We start from the raw sequence: 12,130 nt of genomic DNA on the forward strand, positions 1-12,130 counted from the left end.
GGTGGGGAGGAGCACTGTGAAATGGTTTCCTCTGGACATGCTATGACTCTGGCACTCACAAACTCACGGAAGTTATGATTATCTGTACAAAACCTACCCAAAAGCAAGCCCACCAAAATTCCTGCTAAAATGCAGTAAAGATCTCCAGGCTTTCATACTGATTGAGGTGTTATTGCCAAGACAGCAGCTGGGGGAACGTTCTTCTTTAAGGGTGAGGTCACTGGTTGATTTCCTACGCTCCAGTAGATGGCTCTGCACTTGTTCTCTTGTAGACAGCCCGATTGGGCTGGGTGGGATAATAATAATAATAATAATAATAATAAATAAATAAATAAAAGACGTGAAGGGAGGAGGAGGAAGTGTGGTGGGATGTATGGGGTGGGGGAGTTCAAGGGGAAAAGAGAGATGTATCTGATCCTATTGTGTTATATAAATGTATGAATTTTCAAACAATAAAAGGAAAATTCAAAAAGGAAGTATGTTGAATTCCATGGTACAGGCCTATAATCCAGGTTGCTGGAGAGGCTGAGAGGCAGGAGGATTACAAGTGTAAGGTTTGCTTTATTTGCAGCAGCGAAGCTACCCGGAGCAACTTAGTGATACCTGTCTCACAGTTTAAAAATAATGAAAGGGATAGAGGGTGCGGCTCAGCAGTGGGGACCTTCTCTAGCTCGCAGGAGACTTGTGTTCAGTCTTCAGGACCGTGTGTGTGGGGGGAATTCATAGTTTAGAAGTCTTCTGGCTTTGGTTTGCTGCAATCTGCAGGCAGAGAGTGGAAACTACTGGTCACAGGGAACTCCAGGATGTGTGGCTGCTCTGTCCTGACTGACATGGACTAGGATGTTCCTTCTGTCACTCTTGGCATGGAATGCTGCTCACGTCTTCTGGTTAAGAAAAACAGACGCCATTTGGTTGGGTGCTGGTTGGCCTAAACATCCACAAATATGGAAGCCTAAATTTTCCAGGAAATTATTGGATGTGGGGACACACACACACACACCTACTCAGCCTAGAAAAAGAATCCATGATGATTTAAAGGAAACTGGTACAAACATTGATTTAAATAAAATCTACCTTCTAAATATAATAATGCACATTTATAATACCCACTGAAAACATCTAAATTGATATTATATTATGTGACATAGAAACAGAGGAAGGAAAACATGAATTTCTGCTTACTTTATGTGTATATGTATAAGTATATTTTTAATATTTTATTAATTTTTGAGAAGTTCATACATGCATACAATGGTTTTTGATATTACCTTCACTCCCCCTCCACTTAACTCCTCTACGATCCACCACCCAGCCCAACCCACTCATAACTTCATGTCTCCCCACTTTTAGAAGCCACTAATTCCAGTTTATGCTGCTTATATACCAGGATGTTCCATCCACTGGAACATGATCAACCCACTAGAGCCAAACTTTTAAAGAAAATCGACTGGTTCTGCCCCAGAGCCATCAACTGTCCATGGCTCCTCAGCCAGGTGTAGAAGGATTTGATACTTGCAGGTACTGAGCAGGCAAAGGCTTTGAGTTCATGAATGCCGCGGTCCTGGTTTGTCCAAAGACACTGACCTCTGACTCTGACAATCTTCCTTCTCACCCCTCTTCTGCAAGAGTCCCTGAGTCTCGGGGTGAAGTGGGTAGAAATACACATCTAGAGGGCAGTTTGATGTGTTGGTCCATGCTAGAGGACAGACTCAATGTTCGTCTCTGGCTGCATGGTTAGGACCATCTAGAGGTTAAGAGATTTGGGGCATAAAGACACAAGGTAAACTAAAATATTAGAATAGAACAATCAGGGACCAAAGATTCAGATTAAAAATGAACAAAATTAGCTTCCACGGGAGGCCTACATGCCGCCGATTGTGCCGCCGCCATGTCTCTCGTGATCCCTGAGAAGTTCCAGCACTTCTTGCGAGTACTCAACACCAACATCAATGGGCGGTGGAAAATAGTCTTTGCCATCACTGCCGTTAAGGTTGTGAGGTGGAGATACGCTCACGTGGTGTAGAGGAAAGCGGACATTGACCTCGCCAAGTGGGTTGGAGAGCTCAAGGAGGACGAGGGGGAGCGTGTGATCACCATCATGCAGAATCCCGATGGTACGAGATCCCAGACTGATTCTTGAACAGACAGAAGGGTGTGAAGGGCGCAAAGTACAGCCAGGTTCTTGCCAATGGTCTAGACACCAAGCTACGTGAGGACCTGGAGCGACTGAAGATTAGAGCCCATAGGGGCTGCGCCACTTTCGGGGCCTTTGTGTCCGAGGTCAGCACACCAAGACCACTGGGAGCTGAGGCCGCACTGTGGGTGTATCCAAGAAGTAATGGGTCCCCGGGTCTTCGCTGTTAATAAATAGTTTATATGCCTGCGAAAAAAATTAACAAAATTACGACGGGTATAAGAGGCGATAGGAAGAACCGGATTCAATTAGTCCTTCCTCCCAGGATCCCATCCAGCTATTCCCCACTATTCTCTCACAAGGCTCTTCCTCTCTTTCTCCATCAGGCTCAGCGTATCTGGTTTTAGATCCATTTGAAGCTGAGTTTTGTGCAGGGTGATAAGTATGGATCTATTTGGATTCTTCTACATGCAGATATCTAATTTGACCAGCACCATTGTTGAAGATGCTGTCTTTTTTTCCAAGGTGTGTTTCTGCCTTCTTTAATAAAAATCAGGTGTCCATAGGTGTGTGGATTTGCGTCTGGGTTTTCAATTCCACTCCATTGATCAACGTGTTTATTTTGGGCCAATGCCATGCTGTTTTCATTAGGATAGCTTTGTAGTTAGTACAGCTTGAAATCACGGGTGGCCAGATTTTCTGAGGTTCTTAGACTATTCAGGATTGTTTTGACTATCCTGGAATCTTTGTTTTGCCTGTGTGTCACCAATGCTCCTGACAACAACAAATACCCTTACAGTTGTAAGGCGTGAGATTCCGCACCTACCATGTCACTGAAGGGTATCTTCATTTATTCGTCATTATTTATTCGTCATCGTTCATTATTTCTTATCCCTGGACAAATTCTTAGATTAAGCTAATTGTATTTAAAAAGTATGAAGCATATTATGAAAGACGAAGAGACAAATTCAAGTATCTATAAATTCAACACTATCCTGTGGACATTAGGGCCAAAAGCAGAGTTTTAGACCACAAATACAGCCCATTTCTCGAGTCCTTTCATTGCATTTTTATTCCTTATCTTTGTCCCTTAGCATTTTCTGTTGTTTGCCAGGTTGTAAACACAGCTTCCCGTCATCATACCTTAAGGGGAATGCCAGGGATTCCTTGTTGGGGTAGGTGTGGCACATTGTGGGTGTTCATCTCGGAAATAGTTACTTGATATAGTAGTTACTTTTCTGTTACTATGATAAAAATAGCATGGCTGAAAACAAACCTTGGTGGGGAGGTGTTTGCGTTGGCATAGGGTTCCATAGCAGGAGACAGGGCATGGAGGCAGCAGGGAGAAGGAAAGTGGGTGGTTGCTTTTCCAGGCTCAGGCAGGAAGCAGATGCTGAGCCGCAAGTGAGGTCAAGCTGTCAACCTGCTTCCCCCAAGTCTATCTCCAGTTACAGACTTTCTCCAGCAAGGCTGAACCTCCACGAGTTTCCACAACTTCCCCCCACAATAGAAGCCAGACTGGGGACTGAGTGTTCAATTCCCTGAGCCTACTGGGGACACTCCTCACACAACCTCACACAAAGGGGTTAACACATAGTTTTTCTAGAGTCAAATATGAGTGACCATGGCCAGGGAACACAAATTCATGTTACCCCAAACTGCGTGTTCAATGTGGAAGCAGTTTCACAAAATTTTTATAGGAATAGCACAAAGAAAGTCATGAATCGAGACACACACTTTTCATGACACTGGCGGAAATATGTAGTCAGGTTAACGAAAAGTGGGGAAACCTCTGCTTTAGGCTACAGGAGTGATCTGACGCACCCTTACCTCTTTGGTTCCTTGGAAATTAGTTCTCTGCATATTCCATAGGATTTACTTAATGACTGCAAAGATGTTAGGGCAGGTACACAAGAGGGCAATACACGGTCATTAAAAGGGATAAGGTTGCTTCAGGAAATTTTGTCTCCAGACTTGCAACAGGCCAAGCATTCTTGAAACTTGAGATAAGTCAATCAACCTTGCAGACTGTCCAGCGCAGCTTTTTTCTGGTAACTTCTGTTCACTAAGACGAGGACAGGTATATAACTTAGAGTACATCGCGATGCTAAGGCTGTGAAAAAGAGATGTGCCTAACCCAATAAGGGAAGGTGAGGACCCTCCTAGAAAGGATGCATACCTGCACTGAGCCACCAAGGACCAGTTTAACAGCTAGCTCAGCAAAGTAAGGAAGTGTGGCTGGAGGAGGTATTTTGGTTCCGTGGAACTATGAGTCTGAAGACTATGTGACAAGGTTCCGCTCTGACACCCCACCCCCAACCTTGGGGGAATAGAAGGGTTAAGTCAAGAAGATGGAGAATCAAGACTCAAACACCTTCACTGATGCTCGAAAGAGCTTGACTTTATTCCTGTGGGTAACGAGGAACTATTATCGGATGCAGTCGCACTGAACAAGATCCGGGCAAGAGAGCTAAGGATAATGAACAACACGGAAGGAAGTAAAGAAATGTCCATGGGGGAGAATGAAGAAGAGAATGAGGCACAAAATATTCACGGGAATGCCATCAAGAGCCACCCACAGGTAGCCAAGGCTGCCTTTGAATGAGACGCAAACAGGAAGTGCAGAGCTGAGGACTGTTGAACCTGAGATACTCCCCAAAATGTTTGTGTGGTGGGGAGAGCAGATCCAGGTTAGGCACCCAATCTAGGCAAAGTGCACAGGGGGCAGACAAATGGGACCTAAAATCAGGTGGTGTCACACAGGGAGAGTGTGGGCACAGGGATGTGTTCAGATAGCTAACCCCGCGGTGGAGCAACAGCACAGGAAAGAGATGCCTGGCCTGGAATTCACGGTCTTCTCTAATGAACTGTGAACCTGACATTTGTGGAAAACATTACACAACTTGTGCAGTTTGTGGTCAGATGGCCTCACCCACAGTGTAATTGTGAGTGTAGGCCCTTAAGAACTAGATTATAGCTTGCAAAAGCTGTTGACTGCGTATCGAGAACCAAGAGACAGTTAGCATTGCCCTGTATTTGCAATTCTGTGCATTTGTAGCGGGAGTAATGAGTTTCTCTTTGAACTGCCCTCTTGGTGTGTAATTTCCTCTGATGAGTACCTACAAGGTCTGTGTTTCACAGAAAACATGATTTGACTTCTTCACTTTGCTTTCCCATGAACTCGGCCCTTTCTCTTGGATGGAGACAATGGCATTCTCTCATGTCTTTCATGGATTCCTTTCAAATCCTCAAATATTTTTGACCTTTTGACAGTAATAACTCCTTCCAGCTACCGAGTTATTTATCCCTGAAATCAAATTCTTGTCCCCTGGGGAAAATGATAGCTTCAAACATTAGCATTTCCTGAGAGTTTTTCCCGAATGCTCTCATTTTGAAATCTTTTATGTATAATCATTTTTGCATTTCTCCCATATTTTATGTTATCTGCTTTTATCAATGAGAAATTAAAGTTTATGGCTGGAGATGGAACAAAAAGCTAAAAGCTGCCTTCGTGTGAGTCAGGCAAGGTATAGCCTCAGGTCATGCCCCTTTGTGTCTAGCCTCAGCTACTACTAACTGGTGGTAGGTAGAGTATAACAACAAAGAGATCTGTCTGTCTGTCTGCCTGCCTGCTTTTCTATGAATGAAGGAAATTCTTTATAGTAGAAAGCAGCCTCATGTCTTGCATCCACGTTGGCCTCTCTTTCATGCGTCTGAGATATGTCAGCTAATAACTTCTCAAAGGTCAGGTTGGCAGTTCTCTAGAAACATGAGTCCACCGTGAAACCCTCTACAATATCTTATACCAAAATCAAATCCTGTCAGAAGTTTTGGGACATGAAATTGCACAATTCATAGCCATATATTCACCACAGTAAGTAGGGAGAAATGTCTAGACAAGGACACAGAAACTTCAATCACGATTCACAGCCACAATTATATTGTATTTCTGTTCTGTCATCTACAAAATAAAGATGGAAGTAAATTAATATTTCTCAAAGTGGGTGTCTTGACGTAGACTTGGAAGCTGTGAGTCCTTTCTGAGAATCTCCTTTTCTTCAACTTTTAAAAATAATTTTATATTTATTTATCTTATATTTACTCTTATCTTCTCTGTCCCATTTCTGCTAAACTCTTTCTTTTTCCCAACTACTCTCCTTTCTACATTCACATCTTGTGTATGTACACATGTGTGTATGTGTGTGTGCATGCATGTGCACACATGATTCTTGTAGAGTAGCCATAGCTGCTGTGTGTTCACGATCATGGTAGCCATGATGTATCCAGAAGACAGCATTTCATAGCACCCTTCCAGCTCCTCCACTGCCTCTTCCAGAATGTTCCCTGGACCTTGGTGATAGCATTCTGTTTGGGGCTGAGTACTCAGTTAGTCACATATTCTCCACGCATTGACCAGTTTTGAGTCTGTGCACTGTTGCCCAATGCAAAAAGAGGCTTTCCTAACTAAAGCTAAAAACAGCTATGGCTAAAAACATAAATATTTACAAGGCGCCTAGACTACACATCCATTTAATAAATTATCAATAGCAGGATCCCCCCCCCCCCACCGGGGCCCGTTACATCCTCTGCTATAGATTTTTTGACCAGGTTTCAGTACTAGGCATATGGCCTTTCCTGCTGGACAGTTCTCAAATGCAATCAGAAAACAATCGGTTATCCCCCAAATACTTGCGCCACCACTGCACCCACGGTCTCGCCTGGCAGGTAGGTATTTCAACATCTTCATCCACATCTGGGTAAGACCCTTGATGGCTTTTCTCCTCCAGCTCCTACATAGGTCACCATGCTTCTGGCATTATGTATTCGTGAGCAAGAGGGGAGCTGCCAGCACAGTTACATCTTGTTTTCTATGTCCTGCATCCAAAGTGTGTGGGAGTCTTCTCCAGTTTCGGTGGGAAACCAACTATAATGACAGTAGCTGGTATTTGGGATCCTTTGTGGTTTCCCTGTCCAACAATTTGTAGGGAACTATGGGACGTTTCGTTTAAAATCCTTTGGCCTCTGGGAGAAGTATTGTCCAATCATGCAGGATACCTCTGTTATTTTTAAACTGTCTTATAAAACAGTACGTTTCTAGATGACTTTTGCATACATCCTTAGGTTTACTTAATCCTTTCCCCCAGATCCCACCTTTCCCCCACCATGTCAGCTTGTTTTAGGTCAAATTGACACTAGTTAGAGTCATCTGAGAAGAGGGAACCTCAGCTGAGGAAATGCCTCCATGAGATGGGATTATAGGCAAGCCTGCTAGACATTTTAACTAGTGATTGATGCAGGAGGGCCCAGCCCCTTGTGATTGGGGATCTCACTGGGCTGGTGCTGCGGGCTCTATATGTAGACAAAACAAGCCACGAGGAGCAAGCCAATAAGCAGCACTCCTCCACGGTCTTTGCATCAGCTCCAGTCCCCAGGTCCCTGCTCTTACTTCCTCCAGTGATAATCTGTGGTGTGGAAATATAAGCAAAACTAACCCTTTCCTCTCCAAGTTGCTTTTGTTCGTGGTGTTCCATCCCAGCGGCAGTAACCCTATCTAAAACACCTACCCCTTTGTCCTATGCCCATGTAAACTTCTCCACAACTAATACTTTGCCCTCTTCTTTCACATCACATAACGTCTCTTCACAACAGCAGAAAAGTAAGTAAGCTCTGAGAGTGCATATGCTTCAGGACACGGTCTGAGAGAAGTTGAGCGGCCTAGAAGATGCAGAGACCAGCTGAGCTGCCTGGAGCCTGTTGAGCCACCTTCAGCGTGCTCCAGGTTTCCAGCTCTTGGGGTCTGTCACCCCATGCTAGGGTGCATGTGGTGCTCTTGCTGTCTTGGAGGCATTTTTGCTCCTTGAAGTAACCCCTTACCCAGATTCAATTAGCATCCCACTAAAACTACTTGGGCCTCCATGCTGGACTTTGGTAGTCTCCTTCCTTTGGTCTATCCCTGGTTCCCTGTCTAGGATGAGTAGATGTTTGTTCCTGTCTCTCCTGGAATCGTGGCACACAATCACAGGCACGTCGGATGGTTTGCACTAGAACTGAAGACAATCATGGACAATAGATAAATCTTGGTTTCCATCCTTAGAGCCTGAAGAAAGGCAAAGCTAACTGACTTGCCCTAAACCACTTTATTTTACTTTTTTATTTTATCATCTTAAACATGGACTTCTACAGTTCAGGGTGTTTCATGAATCCTTGGGGCATCTGACTAAGCAAGTTAATGGACAACTCTTTAGCAGTTAAAGTTTGTCCTTGAAATGTTTGAGTCTTTATTATTCCTTTTGCTAATGCTCACTCTTTACTATATACTTTAAATTTAAATTTTTAAGAAGACTAAAAATCAAGTTTTAGAAGTAAGTTGTCTGCTATTTAATCTTAAAACATTTGACACTTCTTGCATTAACAGTTTTAGAAACCAAGAACGTAAAACTCTAGAATTACTACAATAGGTGAGGCTAAACAGAATTTACAGTCGACTCATCTGACCTTAATAACCAAACAGCTCTGCCGAAACCACGTGGGTACTGTGAACTGAATTGGGATCCTCCGCAAGAGCAGCCAGCGCTCGGAACCACAGAGCCATCTCTTCGCCCACAAGAGGCTTTTCAAAGCATATTCTTTTAAAAATTAAAAGGCAGGTTTGAATAACTAGTTTAAACTGCATCAGTATTTTTGGGTCACCGTTATTTCCACAGTGGATTACAGACATTGTATCATGCTTAGGGAAAGCAATAGCCGCAGCTGAAGAAAGACGGCTTCTCGCTGCACCCTTGCTGGCTTCTCGCTGCACTCTTGCTGGCTTCTCGCTGCAGCCTTGTGCCTCTAAAGTGTAGCGCCACCACTGGCAATAACATCCCACTAGAAATTCAGTACACACACACACACACACACACACACACACACACACGCCTTGGGTGTTTTAATAGAATTTGGATGTTCCTTAAACATCTTTTCATCACAACAATTTTAAAGGCCTCAAAATTAAAACGTCTATAATAAACCCACTAGCTTGGGAAATAAGGCACTTCCAACAGGAGATATAGATTTTGCTTATGAAATCAATATATTTCAAGTCCCAAAGGTTTGACCAGCTCTACAGTCTGGCAACATCGGAAGATAAAAGCTTTCAAGCTGCTGGAAGGACGAGGCACCTCTTAGTGGTCTGAGGTAAGGCGGGGTGAGCACCGAGGGCCGCATCACCGCTAGGAAACAGCGGCAGAGCGGGGCGCTAGAAGACTTAGCTGGTGCCGTAAATGCTATTTTGGGCAGCGTTGGAGTTTTTCTACTTACATGAGTGAAGGGATAATCTGATTTAGTAGACTTTTCATCACATTTGTAAGTTGAATGAATAAATAAACGTTTTTCAGCAAACTTAAAATTAGAGAAGGACCTAAGCCGTTTCATATGTATTTGGAGTTTCTCCCATGTGCCCACAAACCCAACTTTGGAATTTAAACTTTTTTCGTGGCTGAGCTTTGAAGCATGGTCTTCTATGGGTTTGACAAGCGCTGTCAATGCCCATATTTGACATTGGCTGTTTGTCATACACAAAGTATGATGCACATATCATTTTAATTAATTCTAATCACCTGAAATTTAAATATTATTATCACTTCATAAATGACTAAGTGGAGACTATTTCAGCTTTCTGATACTATAACAAAATACCTGAAATTAAAAACTGCAATTCTTACTTAACTCGTGGTTTGGAGGTTTTGGGCCATGACCATTTGACCCTGTAATTTTGCATGGGGTAGAGCAAGGCATTCACTTCCTGGCTAGAGCACAAACGAGAACAAGAAAGAGAGCAGGGTCCCACAATATTTTTATGGGCACACTCAGTACGAACCAAAACCGCCCACCAAACACCGCCGCTGGAAGGCTCCACCATCTTCTAACAGCAGGAGGCTGGGACAATGCCTTTGTTTAACATGTGGGCCCGGAGGAGACACTTTAGACCCAGACCAGAGTAGACTCTGTGAAGTTAAGGCTAACCTCCAAGCGAGGAAATGCTAAAGCAAGAATTTTAACAAAGGTTTTTTCCACTGATGCTTCCCTACTGTCCGCTGTGATGGGGAGAGCTGGCTTTTAACATGGGTGCAAGGAACTAAACTCCATACCTTATATTTTCAGAGCAAGTACTCTTACATCTTCCCAGCCCTTGTTTGTATATATGTATATACTGTATTACTGCCATAGAATATCTGAATCAGGCTGCCGTATAAAAAAAGAGGTTTATTCAGTTCACAATTGTGGAGGCTGACTGCCCAAACATCTTGGACTCTGGTGAGGACCTAATAGTGGATAGCAGAGATGGGGTGGGGGAGATCTTATGTCTTCAAATAGGAAGCCCCCAGAGAGGCTGGAGCCCCACTGTCCCGTCCCTTACAAGGGCATAACCATAATTTATGTAAGGAATTCCCACTAGGCCCATGCTTCAGCACGTGACCCCTGAGGGGGCACACTTAAACCATACACACAGCATAGTGTGTGTCCAGTTAGGTCCAAGAACTGGGGTCTGGGTGCTGTGCCTGCCATCTTTGGCAATGTTATATTAATTACTGAACTTTCTCGCCTTAGTTTTCTTATCATAATGAAATTGGCTGTCTCGATCACAGGTTTGCAGGATGGTCATACAAGGATGTGTGTGTGTCAGAACGTTCTGTGGGCGGTGCCATCCCTGGTCTGGTGGTCCTGGGTTCTGTAAGAAAGCAGGCTGAGCAAGCTGTAAGGAGTAAGTAGCACCCCTCCACGGCCTCTGAATCAGCTCCTGCCTCTAGGCTCCTGCCCTGCTTGAGTTCCTGTCCTGACTTCCTTTGATGATGAACAGTGATGTGGAAGTATGAGCCAAATAAACCCTTTCCTCCCTCAACCAAAGGTTGCTTTGGTCCTGGTGTTTCCTCACAGCAACAGTAACCCCAAGCCAGCATTATTTCACTATTAAGTAGTTAGCGGTAGAATTCGTTCTCAGACAATTATTTAAGATTTCTTCATACTTTCCCCTACATATTACCTTTTCTGAGCTCACCCTACTGTATCAAGTCCAGTCCGGTTGACAATTAGTTGTCATTCATCCCATTACTTTAACATACTGAACTTCATAATACTAACCGAAAAGTGTAAAGCAATTTTGAATTGTTTTTTATTTAGTTTTTAAAAATAGTTTAAGTAACTTTTATTTCTCTAGCTTTTTGTGTTCATCTCAAAGCAATAGATTTTCCATATGAAGTTTTTGTATATGTCATTTGGCATGCCTCTCTCTGATGCCCCCCGACAGGCTACCATGGCCCTACCTCCATTTCTCTGTCCCTCCACTTACCTGCTATGCTCTGTTAGCCCAGTTTAGCCCTTCCACTGTGTTCTAAAGACTTCCCCTCTCTCCTCCTAACAAGTCCTCTTCTTCCAGTCACGTGGTCCCCTTTTTAGTCTCCTGACCTCTACTAGAAAACTAGATATTTACTCCCACCTAGTTAGAGTTTTGCTCTGTATCCCAGGCTGGCCTTGAACTCATGACCCTCCTGCCTCAATCTCTTGAATGCTGAGATTCGGGGATGGTAGAGACATACTTGGCTGTGTCCGTTAAAGGTGAAGAAACTGACAGGCAAGCACATATTATAATCCCTGACACACCAGATACCAAGACATTTGCAGCAATAGCCCCTATGCTGAGTATCATTTTTTTAAAAAAACAGTCTAGCAAATAGCATAATATAGCCATTGTTTGTTGTCTTAAGAATACTTCATTGTTGAGGTTTGGGATTGTAACTCAGCAGGAGAGCTCTTGCCTGTCTGTGTACACAAAACCCTGGGTTCCATTTCCAGCACTGGGAGTAGGGAGGTTTCCTGGAATACTTTATTATAGCCAAAGACACCAAAATTCTCCTTCATCATCTCCTTCATGAAACCCACTTGGAAACTCAAAAATTCTCCCCTGAGAGAGCCCTTGTCTAGATTGTGCTGAGGTTTCTCATGGATTAATGAGACCTT

At 43.6% G+C, this 12,130-nt stretch overlaps 1 pseudogene; it reads left to right on the forward strand.

Moving 5' to 3' along the window:
• The first annotated feature begins 1,872 nt into the window (after positions 1–1,872).
• LOC142856879 (small ribosomal subunit protein uS13 pseudogene) lies at positions 1,873–2,339 on the forward strand (annotated as a pseudogene).
• Positions 2,340–12,130: the final 9,791 nt, after the last annotated feature.

The sequence above is a fragment of the Microtus pennsylvanicus genome, chromosome 9, assembly GCF_037038515.1.
Source record: "Microtus pennsylvanicus isolate mMicPen1 chromosome 9, mMicPen1.hap1, whole genome shotgun sequence".
Taxonomy (NCBI): Eukaryota; Metazoa; Chordata; class Mammalia; order Rodentia; family Cricetidae; genus Microtus; species Microtus pennsylvanicus.